Here is a 20331-nt window from a genome sequence, read left to right as displayed (position 1 = left end):
ATACAAGAATAATTATAATAATATAATATAATTATATATTATAATATAATATGATGTAATGTAATATAATATAATAATTATACTGACCATATAAAACCATAGATTATTATCAGGTTTCATAACTGATATAGAAGTATATTCAAAAGAGATCAACTCAACAATATACACACAAAAAACTTAAGTGAAAAAATGTCTGATTCAAGGAGTACACACAACATTTATCTTGCACAGGCAATGAAGATACAAAATGAGTTGGGCCCAGAACTACAAAAGTAGGGAAAAGTATGTTGAAATGCATTTTGGATGTTTTAAACAATTTGCTCAAAGAGATTTTCCTAAGGGTGAGAAAAGTCACCAACACTATTCAATAATACCATTTTCTGAATTCAAGAAAATCAAGCAAGTATGACTAATTATGCTTAAAAGAATGGGAAACAAACTATAAAAAACCCTACCTTGAAAAATAAATGAGTCTGCAGTTCTTTTTATATATAAAGGAAAACCCATGGTAGGAAAAATGATGAACATCCTGCAGCTTACTAAATAAAGGAAATAGTATCATTCAGTACTGTAATAGTGTTTGACTATAGGGACCTTTTAAAAAATGATGAATCACAAAATCTAATTCCTTCCTGGTATTATTCAGCATGGTTTAGTGGAAAGAAGAATAAAAGCCAACAGGCTAGAATTGTGGGTCTGTTAGCATTGTCACTCACTAGCTGGTAGATGTGTAGTGCCAGGAAATTAATTTACATTCTTTAAAACATTGAGTCTTTCATCTATAAAATTATAATAGAGTTGAATTAGGTGATATCCAAAATTCTTTCTAATTCTAACATTTTATAATTTCAGGCTTTGAAATATTTTAAGATGTATCTATACCATCACATATATGATTATCTTTTTAATTAAATAAAATTCTATATTTTCCCTACTACTCTGAAAGACATTTTCTTTTCCCCTTTATTCCCAATAGCAAAATCTATTATATCTAAAATCTTGTGAAATACCATTCAATATAAGCTTTGCAAATCAAATATCAACATCTGTTGTTGTTGAGTTCAATTAACTTTAAAGGTATTTGTTAATTATTTCATTAAAATTTCATTTAAGAGTTGTTTCTTAACTTCTAAATTATTCAAAAAAAAAATCACATGAATGTGTTTCCAGAGAAATTACAGAATCAAATTTTCATTTTCTGTCCACTGGCAAAGAGAACAAGTGATAGCACAGATTATTCAAAATGGTGTTTAATAGAAAACTCATTTATAATTGCTTTTGGAATCTGTTTTTTACTTATATTTGAATATGGGTATTTATAATGTTCTACAAATTCATAGTCATGTAATTCATACTAAATAAATATTTTAATGAGCCTACTCTGTGACTATCCCCAAGAAGACTATCCCCAGGAAGAAGTAAAATACTTTCCCTTTTACAAGGTTATTTTTCTCAGCTTTGGCAGGTGGAGAAAGGACTAAAATACATTTGAATATTTTCATTTTAAAGATTTTTTCTTTCTAGATACTGCTGTGCTAGAAGGCAAGGTGTTGATACCAACAAGAACTTGATAGCCATCTGGAAATTATTGGAAACTTAATGATGCATTGAAATAAATAAAATGTATTGTAACTTTTCTGTGTAAGCCATCCTTCAGTCCTTCATTTCTGCAAAAGTACAGTTTCTAAGAAAATCATCTAAGTAATTTGGAGATATATCCAGAGAATATTTTTGTTTGAAAGCTCTCTCCACACAAAAGATATTAAAGTGCTCATCCATTGGAAAATGGTTAAACATGTAAAGGTATGTGAATGAAATGGAATGTCTGATATGATCATGAATATCCAGACCATAGAGAAACAAGGGGAAACATAGGGACTAATGCAATACAAAATAATAATGAGGAAAATAATATGCTACAATGACCACAATAAAGAAAATTGAAAATAACAATAAAACAGCTTAATGTTGTGAAATTAATGAGCATACTTGACCCCAAAGAAGAAGAGATAGATTCAGAGTGAACCTTTCTCCGTTTTGGGGTGGGGATGAGTAGAGAAAAGCTGGGTAAGGGGAAAAGAGATGATTGGTATGGAATTATACATATAATATTGAAATGATTGACTTATTAAATTTTATCCTCTCCCCCCTTTAAAAAAATCTTTGTTATAAGACAGGTGCTTTTAACATGGAGTACATGAACTTGTTTAAAATATACATTTTAATAACTATACTTCAATATAGTTGCTTTTATCTATGATCCTACATACTTGATATTGTGTATTTAAAAGAAAATTTACTATACCAGATGGCCAAGGGAGTCAGTGTATTTACACACACATATTAAGAATCCCTTTGGCTGACTCTCTGAGAGGAGAAAAAGAGGCAAAAAAAAGTACTGGGAAATGTAGCTGTTTGGAGAAATAAAAGATATCAGCAATTTTAAAGAAAAAGGATTTCAATAGTGATTATGTCATCTTCATTCAAATTAGTAGTGTTATCACTAGTTCTCCTCGTCCCCCTATGGTAAAATGAGAAAACTCGGGGGATTATGTCCAATTCCTAAGGTAGAGAATGCTCCCCTTTCACTCCCTTCTCCAAAGTCAGCTGTTAGATTCCCTTTTAGAACCCCCAAATGAAATGATTTGGAAGCAGTGACAGCTGTACTGGATAGAGTTCATCCTGGGAAATCTGATATTTCTAAAGCACATGCCAACTGCATTCTCAAAAATACAGTATTTAAGAGTTTCTCAAACTGAAAATACTATCAGCTTTTGAAATGTCCAAACATTATTCAAAACAAATTGCAAACAAGATCCCAGGGGTTATGTTAGACATGAGTGCAATATGACATTCATCTACATATTATCATAGTTGTTATTTTATGGTTTCAAAGTAAAAAATAACCACTAAACAATACAATTATTGTTTAAACAAATAATGTTTAACTAACTTTAGTTAAATTAATCCATTTTACTAAACAAATCCATTTCACTGACCAAATACTGTTCACTGGTTAGACTATTTGATTCTTCCTTCTACAGTTAAAGCACTGGGTTAGTATATAATACTGAACCCAGCTCTTTAAGAAATAAAAACCAAGACAGACAGGCAGGCAGATAGATAGATAGATAGATAGATAGATAGATAGATAGATAGATAGATAGATAGATATATGATAGATAAAACTAATTCTTGGTTGCCTGTGGTGATGTAAGAAAGTAAATGTAATGTAAACTTAGAATATGCAATATTTTTTAAATATACAAATGCTTGTCCATTATTAGCAAACTAGCAGGCAGCTTTTATTGCCTCTTCACTTAGGTTTTTTTTTTTTTTAATGTTGCCATCATTTTCTTAATGATAAATATGACTTTATCAAAAAGACTTTTTTTGGTGGGTCCAAGTGTCTTATACCAGATATCTCCAAATGTTTATCTTTTCTCAGTAAACACTTAAACATTGGAATCCTCAAAAAAAAAAAAAAACTGGGACATGAACCCTTTAAAACAAAACAAAAAAAAATTACTTTTGAACTTTTTGCAAACCTAAAAATATCCCCTTGCTCATGGCAAAGTATTATAAATTAAGTTTGAACAAAAAGTCAGGAGAAAAAGGAACAAGTCAAACAGGAGGCTTTTGTTATTCTACATGAACAATGATATATCCACTTCAGTGAAAAATGTCAATAATACTGTTGTAATCTGTAATTAGATTCCCAGACCTCAAAGGAAAATATATGGTGTTATCTTCTTTGGAGGAAGCATCTAATTTTTTTCCGTAATTTCATCTTGTAAAAAAAATAAAACAAAAAGCATGCTATAAATTTATTTTAAAGTTACAGATCTATTGTTGTGCAAAGAACATTATAAAAATGTGTAGCATGTTAATTCTTCTATGATGTTCAAGGCTGCTTAAAGCCCAATGCCTGAAGCATGTATATTACTGGGAGGGAACTTTGGAATGTTACCTTGGCATCCATTTCTAAAATGATGTAAAAACATTAAAAAATGAAAAAAAAACTGATCGAAATACTTAAACTAAGTATTTAATAACGTAATGTTCCTGTCCAAAAAATGCACTAAATGAAATTGTACTATCCAGATAAAAAATTTTAATATTTAGAAGCATGTCCAACAGAACCCAGATGAACACAAATGGTTGTAGCTATTTTGCATGATATAGCAAATATTTAATTAATAGTACAGAATGAATCTGAGGTCATACATATACTTTATTTAGAGTTCTCAAGTGAAAAATAGAAAAAAGTGATTCATACTTCCATCATCAAAACTGCTTCCTTCTCACAATTGAATTCAATTCAGGAAACCTGCCATGTGTTGAATAAAGATTAGCACTAAGTCAGATATAGATATATAAGTTGTTGTTCAATTGTTCAGTCAAATTACAACTCTTTGTGACCACATGGACTACTGAACACCAGACCCTTATATTCTTTTATTATCTCTAGGAGTCTGTCAAAGTACTCATTCATTGTTTCCATTATACTACCTCATCCTCTGCCATCCTCTTTTGCTCTTGCCTTCAATCTTTCCCAACATCAGGTTCTTTTCTAATGAGTCTCATCATTATATTTATGAATGTATATGTACATACATGCATGTATGTATACATGCATATGTAGATATGTACTCATGTTTACATATATATATGTGTGCTTGTGTGTGTGTGTGTATAGTGTATGACAGGCCTGATAAGTCATTCTACAGGCTCTGTCTGAAAATCTCCAGTGATGGAGAGCTGTTCATCTCCCAAGAAAAGAGGTTTTCACTTTTTCATCTCTATTATTTTCATTTCTGATTTTTGAAGCAAGAAAACATGATTTAGCCATCCTTTATAGTACAACCTTTAAAGATTAAATGACAGTTATCACTAGTATTTCTTACTGAAGTTAAACATTTCAAATCTTAATTGATACTCTATAGAATGATTCCTAATTTTTTTTATCATTCTTGTAACTATTATCTGGATTTAATCTAGTTTATAAATTTACTTTCTAAAGTGTAAAATACAGATTTAAAGACAATACTTCAGATATAGTTCTGAACTATATAGTATGACCTAAGAGACTATAGCAGGTCACTAGACATTTTATTTCCAATAATGTAGATTAAAATCACATTGATTCTTTTTTGTTTGTTTGTTTTTCCTGAGGCTGCGGTGAAGTGACTTGCCCAGGGTCACACAGCTAGGAAGTGTTAAGTGTCTGAGACCAGATTTGAACTCTGGTCCTCCTGAATTCAAGGCCGGTGCTCTATCCACTGCGCCACCTAGCTGCCCACATTGATTCTTTTGGCTGTTGATTGACTCAAGTCTTCCTGCAAAGCATAACACCTATATAATTTGTTTTATTTTGCTTTTTGTCAAAAAGACTTAATTCCTTAAAGAAAGTCTCTGTCCTCTAGGAGCTTATGTCCTATTCCATTCTCTTTTGCCACTGATGTTTCACTAATGCATGCTAAACCTTAGTAAAATATTTCCCTGAGACTCTGTGATTCAAATTTCCTTCATTCTTGACATAGGCTTGGCAAACTAACCTCTGTGTTTCTGATTTGGACTCTTTGTTTTCTGTGTCTGGTTCTCCTCAAATCTTGATCTTTAGGGCTGTCAACCTAGTTTGTTAATATGGACTTAAATTACTGGTTACTATTTTTGCTTAAATATTTGCTTTGATCAAATCAATCTAGAAACTGAAATTTGCAGTTGATTTTTACCATTTATTTAAAATTTATGATAGCATTTCCCACATTCATTGTAAATAAATTTAATATTGAAGATTGAGGTTTTTATTCTAACCCAAACATACAGTTTTGATCCTGATTTAACCATACAGCAAATTATCATTACAATGTTTTATAGTACCTAAAATTTTGCTAAGTATAGCTCTTATGGATTCATTGGTAAAAATATTAAACAAAACAAATCCATGAACAGATTCTTAAAGTACTAGACTTTAGTTACATATTCAGTCTGACATCAATCCATTAATAACAATTATTTGGTTCTAGTTAGATTTCCTAATGGATCTACCATTATCAAGTCACATCTCTAAATCTCACTCATAAGTGTTATGTGAAAAATTTTATCAATATCTTATAGAACATGCCTATAGCATTTTCTTAATTTCCCAAGTCTAATGTCTCTATCAAAAAATAGTTTAATAGAAGGAAATTTTGCAGGTTATTATCTACATCATAGGTTTGGATAAATCAAAAGTCTGAGCAAAGTCTCCAAATAGCTGAATTTTGTTCTCAGGACCTGTGAGATGGGTTTCCATAAAATCTATTTCAACTGTAGCGTTGAGCCTTCAATAAGCACTTATTAAATACTATTAAGTCAGAGCTTGGTTCTCATCATAAGTTAAAGCTCAACATCCAAGGTCTTGAACTATGAAATTCCTTTGTTTTCCACTTTTCTCATTGCCTCATTTCTTGTTAACCTATTTTTCATTCTCATTGATTCTTTCATTTCTTGGATCCCTCTTCATACTGTCAGTCCACTACTCCTCATCTAGGTTCACTTCCTCTACCTTCATAGTCCTAGCTTTCTAGCTGGTTATTTCAACAAGAAGTGGCCATCAATCATCCATCCATTTAGTCCCTTTCCCATACAATATTTCGATAGGGGCAATCTTCAGCTCTGCATTATTTACACCATTAGCATTTTCTGATCTTGACTCCTCACTACTAAAAAGTGTATCCAACTTCATTACAAATTCATGTCATCTAAATGCAGCTGATCAATTGCTATCCTATAGAAATGTCATTCATCTTTGATTAACTCCCTACAACACTAATTACAACAACTAATCTGTTTCTCCCCTAAGTTCCCTAACTCCTGTCTTCTTTTCTTTCTCATATTTTAATGAATACATTGAGGCTACCCATTTTGTTTCCTCACATTCCCTATTTAATATCTCTTAAGTCCTATATGTCTTCCCTTTTAATGTAAGAGGAGGCAGTGCTCTACCTCGTCACTGTCCATTTTTATTCTGTGCTTAATTCAGCCCCTTCCTCTTTCCTCCAGGACCTACCTTGCTCCAGGATTATTCCTTTGTTTGCATGTCCATATCTCCTTCTCCACTAGTTCCTTTTCTCTGACCTACAAAAATGTTCAAGTTCCCCCATCCTTGAAAAAAGAAAGGAAAAAAAGCATTTTTCCTCGATCTTGACAGTTTCTCAAGCTTTTATTTTAAACTTCTTCTATCTATTATTAATAAACTTTGAGAAAAAAAGTGGTCTACATTGTATCCCTACTTCCCTATCACCAACTCTTTTCTCAACACTTATAATTGAGCTTTCTTCTTCATCATGATAAAATGTTCTCATCAAGATGAATAATGACTCCTTAAATGATGAATTCAATAGGTTTTTGTCAGATATTATCCTCATACACCCTTGAAACTGTGAAAAAGTCCCTATTGACTTGATTGGGATGACCCAATGTCTCCTCATTTACTCCTTTTTCTCTTTTTAGTAGCCTACCCTGACTGTTCTTCCTCTACCCATCCCCACAATGTGAATTTTCTGCAAAGCTCTGTCCTAGACCCTCTTCTCCTGTTCCTCTTTTTCTTTTGCAAAGATCATCCAACTCACAAGGCTTTGATTTTCATCTCTATGAAAATCACAAATATATAAATGGTGCAGCAGATAGAATACCAACCTGGAGCCAGAAAGACTCACCTCCCTAAATTCAAATCCTAAATTCAAATAAAATTGCTAGCTATGTGACTCTGGGCATTTCACTTAACTATGCTGGTCTTGGTTTCCTCATCTGTAAAATGAACCAGAGAAGGAAATGCCAAACTACTCCAGTTATTTTTGCCAAATAGGGTACCAAAGAATCAGAAAAAACTGAAAGGACTAAACAATACATTTTTGAAGCAGGTACAACCAGTTGTTCAGGATCATTAAATTGTCCCTATAAAAAGTGAAAGAAATTATCACATTGGTAAAAACGGTATGCCCATTATCACCAATATCATACTGAGATATTTATCTAAAAGAGGTAAAACAATAAGATAACTATACATACATAAGTAGATTAGGCACTGGAAAAAATTACTCTGTGGACAAAGAATATTCCCCTCTGACCTGGGCTACCTTCTCTTTTACACAAATACTATTAACCCACATGGATTCAATTAGCATATCTCTGCAGATGATTTCCAATAAATTTATCCCTAATCCCCCTCCTGACTTCAGTCACATATCTCCAAATGCCTTTCAGACATCTCAAATCTAACATATCTAAAAAAGAACTCATTACCTTTCCTTCCAAATCCTCCCTTTTTCCTAACTTTCTTATCACCAACCTTCCATTTACCCAGGCTCACAATGTTGGTGTCATCTATGATTCCTCATTTATCCCATAGATCTAATCTATTGCCAAGTCTTGACATTTCTCCCTTTATAACATTTCACAAATGAATCTTTCTTCAAACATTCAACACCTTACCCTGGAATCACAATAGCCCTCTGGTTGGTCTGCTTGCCTCAAGTCTATCTCCAGTCTAATCCAACCGCCTCAGTTGCCAGTAAGTTTGTTAAGTATATGTTTCACCAGGCTATCCTCCTGCCTCACTAAACTACATTGGCTCCCTAATGACTCTAGATTCAAATATAAAATCCTTTATTTATAATGTAATGACTTTCACAACCCTACCCCTTCCTTCATTTTCAGTTTTCTTACACTTTATGATATGACTCCATTAACTTTCTTTGCCTTTTCATACATACTTGATAATTCATCTCCATACCTTTGCATTCACTATCCTTCATGCCTGATAAGCTCAAATTCTACCTTCTTCAAGAGGTTCTGTTCCATTTACATTTTGTTAGTCTTTTATACCAAGTTATTTGCATGTTTTTTCTCCATTATATTGGGAACTTCTTAAGAAAATGGACTCTGTGGGTGTGTGTCTGTGGGTGTGGGTATGTTTCTATTGTAGTATGTCCAGCATTTAGCAAAGTGCCTGGCAATTATAAAGTGCTAAATTAATGCAATTTGGCTGACTTGGCATTCACAAAAAGCAATAAGTTGATTTTTCTACTTGAAAATCACAAATTTCACTTTAACCTGACTTTACCATTTGTAATTAATATGTTTTCAAAGCACATGTGGCACAAACTGTACTTTATGAATCACAGTTAATTCACAGTATTAAGAATCTAAAACTGTACTGTGACAATAATTATCTTTTATTTTTATGTGAAATCAAAACTTTCATTTCAAAAACTTAGATCTCAGAAAACATAAACTGAAATAATACAATCTGATCATTTTTAAATAACACTGGAAATTATTATAATTATATTTTTAGAGCTGGAAAGACACTAGAGATTATCTAGATCAATTGAGAAAGCTGAAATCCCAAATATCCCAAGTCCATAATGTCAATCAGTAGAAGAACAGGGATTCAAACCTAGAACTCCTAATTCCCATGCCAAGCTTTTTCTGGCTATGCCTCAAATACCCTTATAACTATCAACAAAAATATAAGTGTTGAAAACATTAATGAGAAATTCATTATACCACAATATTCCAAATACAAATTATATCCCCCTCCAAAAAAATCCAATATATATAAAACCCAAATATAACCTATAATCAGTTATTCTTTCTAATATATAACTATTTTTTTCTTTTCAAAGAGATATCATTTCAAGGGTGTGATTCAGAGGTAGCCAATATTCAGACCAATAAAATAATTTCCAAGTTAGGTCAAGAGAATAATTTGGGAAATAATGTGACTAATAATTTTAAATTTATTACATAAAGATCTAATATCTTATTTCATCATAAGTATTTTTTAAGCAACATCTACCTTCACCATGAACAAACAGGATATTTTTTAATACCAACCTTTTTTCAGTCATTTTTCAGTTGTGTCTGACTCTTCATGACTTTATTTGGAGTTTTCTTGGCAAAGATACTAGAGTAGTTTGCCATTTCTTTCTTCAATTCATTCTATAGATGAGGAACTGAGGCAAACAGGGTTAAATGACTTACTCAGAGTGAGTAGTAAACTAGTAAGTGTCTGAAGCCAGATTTGAACTCAAGCACTCTATGTAAAGTGCCACTTTTTGCCTAATAACATTTTTACAATAATGAAATATGCATTTCCTAATTAATAAAAAGTTTAATTAATGTTGATTTCAAAATTCCATTTATAACTTCTAGAGGATGTAATTCCTTCTCTGGTTTAACATGTACTTCCATGTCTGTGATTAATAAAGAAATTATTTTTAAAGAGAAAAACCCTTTACATAGATTGTACAAAGCTTCTTCAACAGTTGTATTTAAACAAACATAAATTAGTCATTGTCTGTAAGTAAAGATATCTGCTACATTCCTCAATGGAACTTGTTCTATAACATTCAGTTGGTACTTAATATGTGCTATCTGTATTACTGTTGTATCCATTGCATTAACATGACTATGTTGCCTACATGCACCAAAGAAAGGAAGAGAATATATATTTGTATAGTGCCTATTAACTATACAAAGCTTTTAAAATAAATATTACATTATTTGATCCTGATAATAACTCTGCAATATAGGTGCTATTAATATCCTCCATTTTACAGTGGAAGAAACTGAGGTAGAGAGATCTTAAGTGACTTGCCAAAGGTCACACAACTAGTAAGTGTTTGAGGACAGATTTAAATTGATGAGGATAATTCTTCCCAATTCCAAAAGCAGTATGCTATTCATTGCACCATCTGCCTAATTATCCTAGTTATTGTTGTTGTGATTTAGCCATTTTCCGTTTTTTTCAGCTCTTCATGACTCCATTTGAGGTTTTGTTAAGCAAAGATACTAGAGAATTTTGCCATTTTCTTCTCCTGCTTGTTTTACAGATGAAGAAAAAGGAAAATAGGGTTGTGACTTGTCCAGGGTCACTCAGTTAATAAGTGTCTAAGTCAGATTTTATCCAGGTTTTCCCGATTTCAAATGCAGTGTTCTATCCACTGTACCACCTAATTATCTTAGCAATGCTGTTCATTAATTACAGTTATCTATATCATTCCTATTATCTTCTTTGGCTGCAGTATTATCCTCACCTTTTCCAAGCTTTGTATCAGATATCCCATCTCATTTGGATGTTGAGAAATAAATAAGTTGAAAGAATAATATGACAGCAGGTGGAAAAGGGAGAAGAGTTGATTAAAAAAACCCAAAAAAACAACTAAGTAACTAGGCCCAGAAACTACATAGTGTTGACAGCTATCAGAATTTCCAGGAAAAATGATTTGTCTTCCTAGACACTATGCCTCCATGGGATCTTTTTTCCCCCCACTACTTGGTGAGTTATTTAAATTCCTAGTCTACTCTTACTGAAGATTTGAATGTAATAGACAAATCTGTGCTAGCAAACAACATTTGAGAAGAAAAAACAACAATAACAAACTCTTCACTATTTTATATTTGTCATTTGTTTATGATGCAGGATAGGGCAGAAGAAAAAGGCATATTTTTTTCGTAGAAACAAGTTTGTCTATCACAATCTTTTGAAGGAAAAATTTCTGTGAAACTTAATTTTGTTTCACAAAGAAATGGAAGTTTTCTGTAATGCTATTTCTGATTGGCTACATAAAAATCTCATTAGGCCCATAATAACATCACAGATTTCTAAAGTGCTTTAAAAACTTAAGGTATTTTTTATGTTTAGATATAAACAATTACAGTAGAAGAAGGTGGGCAGAATTGACCAAATAATTCAGTATTATTAGAAAATTCTTGCTACTAAATTCCTGTCAACAATAGCCTAGTGCCCTACAAATTTGTAACAGATTGTATATTCACCTGTTTTTAGGATAAAAATATCCTTTCAAAAATGTTTGAAATTTTGGCCAGTAGAAGAGATTCTTTGTTCTAAATTTAAAGTAACCTGCTAGAAAGTTGTTTTCTTGGGGGGGAGGGGTGATGTTAAGAGAACACATGATTTAGGGAATATAAACAATCTCCTAGTTAACTTTTGTTAAAAAAAAAAAATGACCTCATAAAGCTCATAAGTGGTATTTTTTTTCTTTGAAAAGGGAAATTTATCAATACCTAATATTTTCTTTTTGACACTAATAATGAAGAAAACAAATTGGTAAGGGATAACATAATACTGTAATCTGAGTTGAACTGACCTTGCTCAAAACAATGTAGGCCAAAACAAAAACTTACCCAAACACTGAATCAAGTACAGCATCTGGCAAGGTTCCCAGAAGGTCACCAAAATTGGATTGGGGGGCGGGGGAAGTATCCAAGTTTCCTGAAATTTTTTTAGGATGTGTCCAAAAAAGGATTATAAAATCATGGATTGAAAGCTGGAAGGTAACTAAGAAGCCATTGACTTTAACCTCCTCATTTTACTTCATCTTACAGATGAGGAAAATGAGGCTGAGAAGTTGAATAGCTTGACACAGATCACAGAGCTAATAGATGATCTAAAAATCCCTACTCAAATCTGAAATGGCAAAATAACACCTGAAAGCAAAACCTATGCTGCAGAATTTCCAAGGTTTGAAATACAACCAAAGATAAAATATAACCTTAAAGTATCTTTGAAAGGATAGAAATTTGTCATTGAAAAATCTCCGGGTGTGTTGGGAATTGTTTGTTGTTAAATAAAGGATACAAAGACTTGACATTTTCCTCTTTTCATTACCTGTGCTTGCATCCTCATTATCACATTGGTAGAAATAGACTTCCAAGAGTACTGACTTTTTATCTGCTCTCCAGAAAATTGAGATCTCTAATATTTCTAATTCCTCTGGCCTCAGTTTTCCATCTAAAAATACTAGAAAGGGATTAATAATAAGATCATCTTGATAAAGAGACGTACTTTGTATTAAGTATAAACATACTATCCCTTGCATCTAGATGGAATAATGGATTAAAAGGTGGTACTGGAACTTGGATGACCTAAATTTGATTCCTATCTTTGACACTTCCTAGCTGAATGATCAAGATTAAATCACACGACCACTGTAAAACTCAATTTCCTCATCTATGAAATGGGATTAAAAAAAAAAAAAAAAAGCACCCAGCTTACATTGTTGTTGCAATAATGAAATGATATTGAAATGAAATAATATTTCTAAAGTTTTTTGTATTTTACAAAGGGCTATGTTACAAAGGGCTAAATAACTATATTATAAATGTTGATGTTCAGAGGTTTCAATTGTGTCCTACTTACTATAAGTTCATTTGGGTATTCCTAAACTAGCATATAAATCAGGAAGACAAATACTGAAGTTGGAACTTAAATATTTTGATCACATAATTGAAAGACAGGACTCACTGGAAAAGACAGATGCTGGGAAAGACTGAAGAGAAAAAGAGATCATGGTAAAGAATGAAATGGATAGATAGTGTCATGGAAGCAGCAAACATGAACTTAGACAAGCTTTGGAAGATAACAGAGGACAGAAGGGCCTGAAGTTCTGGATCTTCAGAATCATGAAGTTTCAGGTATGACCAAAAAACTGAACAACAAATTTAAGTCAATAACTGAATGGCCTAAAAAAAAGCTAATGCAACATTTAAAGAATCCAAGTTATTTACCATTTAGTGTCATTTACTCCCTACTTTGCAAGAGAATTTTTAATTATTATATTGATTTGTTGAATTCATTTGTAGATGAGGAAAACTAATAGGCTTCCATATAAAACATTTGTCTGTGGATTGAAAACATACCTGGTAATGAAGCCCAAGTCTTCTAACTACATGTGTAATTCCATTCATGTTATACTATATTGCTTCAAAAATCACAAGATAATAGAAACCTTAAAAATCATTAAATCCAACCCATTTATAGATAAGGAGAATGAGATACACAAGAGGCTAATTATTCATCCAAAGTCAAGTGTCTAATAATCAGTTGAAGTCAGATTTGAACTTGGGTTTTCCTAACACCAAATCCAGTGCCATGGTTTTAAGTGTGTGTTCTTCCCATCATTGTCAGCCACAGTTTCTTTATGCTTTGGTAGGTAATCTCCAAGAGTTTCTTTGGTTAAAAAATAAAAATAAAAAATTAATAATCTCATGGTTGAGCTGTCCAAATTTTTCTAGGCTACTCTTTCAGTTAACCTTCAATCAACAAAGATTAATTAAACACCTATTATGTGCTAACCATTGTGTCAAAAATCAGGTACACAAAGACCAAAGTGAAACATTTATTACGATCAAGGAGTTTATATTCTAAATCAGGGGCAACAATATGCTCATATCAGTAGAGACAAAATTTTTACACAGTGACTACATGATAATTTCCCAAAGGAGACACTAGCAGCTATAGGGAAGAAAGAGGAAATCAGAAAAAAAAAAAGTTTCATATGGTACTTGAGATGTGAGTCAGTAAATCAACCTGCACTTATTAAGTGCCTACTAGATATATGCTTATTGACTGATTGAACATGTTACCTCACAAGGAGAAAGATAATGAGTTCTTGTTAGGTTCTTACTAAGTGCTAATGAGATAATGAGATATCAGGTTCTTACTAAGTGCTAAGTCGGTACTTAACAATTCTCTAGTTCCGGCCTTTACTGGGAGTTTTTACTTGTGAATTCCTGGGGAAGAGCTTGCATGCTTAGGAGGAGCAAGTTCATTGGTTGAAGTAATTTTTCCCAGAACCCTTTGCATTACCCCACGCCCATTCTCTGGGAAGATTAAAAGAGGGCAGCTCTGGAGGAAAGGGAGAGTTTTGTCTGGACGAGACCTGAGGCTGCTTTCTGCAGGAAGGGAAGTCAGCTCTCTACAGGAAGAAGAATCTGTCTGAGAGATTTGAGTTGACACAGCAGATCTCCTCCCAGAGAGCAATCAGCAGTTTCTGGAGACAATAGCACGTTACATATTGGCGTCCACAACGTGGGGCAAGGACTCTTGCTTATCCAGACAAAAACTCTCTTTTCCTCCAGAGCTGCCCTCTTTTATCCTCCCAGAGAATGGGCGTGGGATAATGCAAGAGCTTCTGGGGAAAATTACTTCAACCAATGAACTTGCTCCTCCTAAGCATGCAAGCTCTTCCCCAGGAATTCACAAGTCAAACTCCCAGTAAAGTCCAGAACTAAAAAATTGTTAAGTACCGACTTAGCACTTAGTAAAAACCTAATATCTCATCTCATTAGCACTTAGTAAGAACCTAACATCTCCCCCTTTCTTTTGATTTAGAACATAGGGTGGTCATGACCTTGAAACATAAATCCATCAATATGGGAGGCATTACATATAATTACATAGATTACATAAACACATAGTAACATAGTAACATAACACATGCTAGAAGTATGTAACAAATAACATGATTAAATAAGCAAGATAAGCTTGGATAAGCAAGAGTGCTTGCCCCACGTTGGGCGCCAATTTGTAACGTGCTGTAGTCTCCAGAAGCTGCCGATCGCTCTCTGGGAGGAGATCTGCTGTGTCAACTCAAATCTCTCAGACAGATTCTTCTTCCTGTAGAGAGCTGACTTCCCTTCCTGCAGAAAGCAGCCTCAGGTCTCGTCCAGACAAAACTCTCCCTTTCCTCCAGAGCTGCCCTCTTTTAATCTTCCCAGAGAATGGGCGTGGGGTAATGCAAGGGCTTCTGGGAAAAATTACCTAACAAGTTCTGTTTTGGAAAAGCATTTGAGATGCTTATGCAATATCCAGTTGGAAATATCAACTAGGTAATTTATACTTCAAGACTAGAGTTTAAGAGAAAAACTAGGGTTAAACCTATATATCTACATTTATTTTTTGAAAATTGATCCTATAAGAACTGAATGAGATAACTAAGATCCTTTTATGATATCCTACTTCATAGTAGTGAAAATGTTTAAAAGCTAAAAAAAATAAAAACTTACATCAAAATCATGGCTCTACAATTTTCTAGCCATATATGTGTGAGAGAGAAATAGAAAGAGAGAGATCTATGCAAGCTTATAAAAGACACCTGTTTATTTTCACACCTGTAAAAAGGAAATAATGTTTATTATAATACCTACTTCAAAAGGTTGTTCTGAAGAAAACACTTTGCAAACTTCAAAGAGATAATAAACATGATATTTATCACCTAGCTCATATTCAAAAGCTTTCCATTTTGGTAATAATAGTCTTTGAAAAATCTAGGATCATCTTACACCACAATGAGGCATATGAATCAGTATTAGTATACATAAGGAAATGCAGTGTTTTATCAGAATTTAGTGTAATTTATTTGTTCACAATTGCAGTAATATAAGCAACATGATATTATGAGTTTTATGAGAAGTATTTGAAAAAACATAATGATATAGGAGAAGTAACACTGAACTTGAAGTCAAAAAAGACATCATAGCTGTATTACACATTGGAAAAAAGCATTTTGGGTTGGGGGTTAGAGGTCCCTGATTAAAATTCCAGTTTTGTTATTCTCTTTGTGTCTTTGAACAAGTCACTTACCTTCAGTTTTCATATAAATGTATATGTGTGTATGTGTGTGTATATATAATGCATATACATACATAGTACATATATGTAATAAATGAAGGGTTTAGATTAGATGATCACTAAAGACCTTTCCAACTTTAATCCATAGCCTTACTTAAATTTCTAACATTAATATTTTCCTTAAGAACTTTGTGATCCTGAAGGTCATTCAGGTCAATTACAATAAAATTATGTTAAAAGGAATTGTTTTTCTTATTTTTCATTTTTGCATTATTTAAGCAATTCTAGAATTATTACAACTAGAGAAAGAAACAATCTTATGGATGCTATCATCTAAAGATAAAGCCATCATTGTGCAGAGAATCTTTTTTCCCCCCTGAGGCTGGGGTTAAGTGACTTGCCCAGGGTCACACAGCTAAGTGGTGTTAAGTGTCTGAGACCAGACTTGAACTCCGATCCTCCTGAATTCAAGACTGGTTCTCTATCCACTGCACCACCTAGTTGCCCCCATTGTGCAGAGAATTTGAAGAAGCTTTCAGATTTGAAAACCTGAGTTTAATGCATGCCTCAGCTGGACATTTTAACAGTCTTTTAAACTGTTAAGTGTCTTCAGGAAACTCTAAAGCTATAATATGTCTACTAGCATGAGTAGAGGGAGTTTCCTCACTGAATGTTCTTTATACCAATGGAATAACAAGTTTAGCAATAAATAAGCAAGAAACAATGAATGAATGAATGAATGAATGAGCAGATTAATGAATGAATGAATAAAACTCCCTTTATCCCCCAAATCAGACCCATTATGCAAAAAATATTTACTTAACTATTTTAGCATAATTGGTTTCTTTTGTAATCCTATTTTAATACATTTTTAAAACCATTATTCTAAAAAGGAACCATAGGGCTTCATCCAAAGGGGTTTAGAACACACACACACTTTAAAAACTTTTTTTTTTTTTTTAAGTGGTATCACAGCCACCTGAATTCCCAGTCTTGGATCTATTTTTCTCACTTCTAGTGGATGACAGAATTCTGGAGGCAGAATTCCCTCTCCCAACACCACTACCTCACCACCACTACACACACACACACACACACACACACACACACACACACACACACACACACACACATTACTCTGGGTACTCATTTACTTTCTCTTATATTATCTTAGACAAATTCTGACATAAATATTTCAAGTTTCAGTTCATTTCATCACTTAGAAGCCTGGAAAATCCATAGTCACTTCTAAACCTGACTTTTTCATTGATGAAAGTATGTCATTTTATCATCCAATTCTTTATTTTACAAGGATAACTTCCCTGGCTATGTATTGACACAGAATTCTACACAATGAGTAAAATCTGATCATGGAAACAAATTTGCGGTGCCCATATAACTATATTCTGGCAGGACAGAGAGATTAACTAAAGGGCATGTACAACATATGCATGCACAAATTGAAGTCTGAATATATGCATGTAAGTTTTTAGGGTTAGTTCAATGTCAGATTGGTACCTCTCTTAACAGGTCTACTGGCATTTACCAAAAACTGGCATGAACAACATAGCTAAGAGTCATCCTGTTGCTCTGAACAAAAAGTCTTGGTACAGCCAGCACTGTATTCACCACAGCACAAATGTGTTGTGACTGGACCAGTGCCTATTCAAGATTTTTTTAATCCAATTTTAGATTTTCTGATCCATTTAAGATCATTTGCAGAGTCAATTTTATCTATTTTTGTACTCACAGCTTAGCAACAGATTAAATTTTTAGCTAGCTATCATGAATTTTCAAACTTCTACAAAACTGCATATAACATGTCTAAAATGCATCTCAACATAGCTAAAGTTTCTTCAGAAGGAGTCTGGAAGTTGATTTCATATACAACCTAAAGTTCTAAAAGTTTAATTAAGGAAGAAAAATTATGCTAAACCATAAAGCTTAACATCTGCAAAGCATGACAGAAATGCTGCTGAATCATCTAATATGTTTGCCCCCCGTGCAGTGCCAGATTTTCATGTTACTACAACTAGATAATTAATACACCCCTTTCTCTGGCTTCATTTCCTTGGTTTAAGAGAAAAAATAAACAGGACCACTATTCTCACTACACTTCCAATGTAGAAAATTTCATCATGTTAAGAAATAATAATAATAGAATCCAAGAAGATGGCCATATCTCCACCCCTCCTAGTCTTTTCCAGGAAAAAAAAAAAAAAATTGCTGAAAACTTAAAGTTTGCAGAATACATAAATATGGATAGAGGTTTGACCAAGTAGTACCTTCAGGTTCCTGAGTACTCCCATACCTTCTCACAGACAACCAGGAAGGGTTTTGCTTCTTTGTGCGTTTGTTTTTATAGGTGTCTATTCTTTTAAGGCAGGACTTCTTAACTAATGACCCTAGAACTTCTAAAAAATATTTGTATAACTATTTTAGCATAATCGGTTTCTTTTGTAATCCTATTTTAATACATTTTTTATCCATTATCCTAAAAGGAACCATAGGGCTTCATCCAAAGGGGTTTAGAACACGAAAGCACACACACACACACACACACACACACATACACACACACACACACACACACACACACACACACACACTTTTAAAACTTTTTTTTTTTTTTTTAAGTGGTATCACAGCCACCTGAATTCCCAGTCTTGGATCTTTTTTGTTCACTTCTAGTGGATGGCAGAATTCTGGAGGCATGATTCCCCCTCCCAACACCACTACCTCGCCACCACTACACACATACACACACACACATCCCTCACCAGTAAAACCAAGAGACTAAAGCAGAATTTCCCCCCAGACGAATCTTTTATTTAGTAAACGGGTAAGCACCAATACCCTTGCCCTACCCTCTCTAGGCATCAGCTTTCCTGGTGCTGCTCTATTTCCTCCCTTCTCTTCCTTCTCTGGGCAAGTAAAATGCAGGTTGGACAAATCAAATGAATTCTATTCATTCGCCCTTATGTCCTCGTCCGGGACTACAGAGAAGTTGGCAGAGCTGTCAGATAAGTCCGAGAGGCAAGACGCATGCCTTCCAGGATTCTTACCTGGAGCGCTCAAGGAGAGCCCAAATAGCCGGGAGCGATAAGAGAGGAGTCAGCAGCCAGCAGAGCGCTCCACACTTCCCACCACCCTCAAATTCTTCTGGGCAGGTGAGGCAATACGGAGCTCGCAAGTTTCCCCAGAGGACACTTTGCCGAAAGACTGTATTGTCTGAGAGAGATCTGTGTTCCAGTCCAGCTACGTCCCTCCGTTGCTTTTCCAGCACTGGCCGCCTCTCTGCAGCCTACTGGATGGAAGACTCAACCAGCTGCATTCTGAAACTTTCTCTGAGTCTTAGGGAGGCGGAGTCTGAGAGATAAGGTCCCCGGCTTACCGCCCCCCACCCTCCCACACTCTTTCCGGCTCTGAAAGCTTGAGCGTGGGTTTTGGATCTCTGTCCCAAAGAGCCAATGCTTCCTCCTAGAGTCCAGAACCTGACCTTGAGCATGCTCAGATTTGCGGCTCCAGAAGAGTTCCAGATCCCTGGTATTTGAATTTGGCAAGGACAGAATGAATACAAAGACCTGCGAAATACTGTTTGGAAATTGGACCCTGAAGCAGAAAAGGATCAAACAGAACTCCGAAAATGGAGACATGAAATACAATGAGAAGGGGTTGGGGAGGGAAGGGGAAACACACTGTTTGCCCTGGTTTAGAGAGGCTACTTGGTCTACACTGAAATGATAAGTGGGGAAAACTCAATTAGAACTTGGCTTACCGAATGGCTTAAGGAGAGCAATCTCTTAGTTGAATTTTTAATTGCTCATTCACTTTCAAATTCTACCTTTTAGAAACATTCATTCCCAGTAGAAACAAAGAGGAGATCTGTACATTACTTGATCGTG

At 34.0% G+C, this 20331-nt stretch overlaps 1 protein-coding gene across 1 annotated transcript in view; it reads right to left on the bottom strand.

Annotated features, from left to right (window-relative positions):
- Window positions 1–19818, bottom strand: part of COL21A1 (collagen type XXI alpha 1 chain) — a 246431-nt gene extending 226613 nt beyond the window's left edge. The window contains 1 exon segment of the mRNA XM_074310626.1: window positions 19492–19818. The gene's annotated coding sequence lies outside the window, so the exon portion shown is untranslated.
- Window positions 19819–20331: the final 513 nt, after the last annotated feature.

Source organism: Sminthopsis crassicaudata, chromosome 4, assembly GCF_048593235.1.
Source record: "Sminthopsis crassicaudata isolate SCR6 chromosome 4, ASM4859323v1, whole genome shotgun sequence".
NCBI lineage: Eukaryota > Metazoa > Chordata > Mammalia > Dasyuromorphia > Dasyuridae > Sminthopsis > Sminthopsis crassicaudata.
This window is presented reverse-complemented; position numbering and strand designations above follow the sequence as displayed.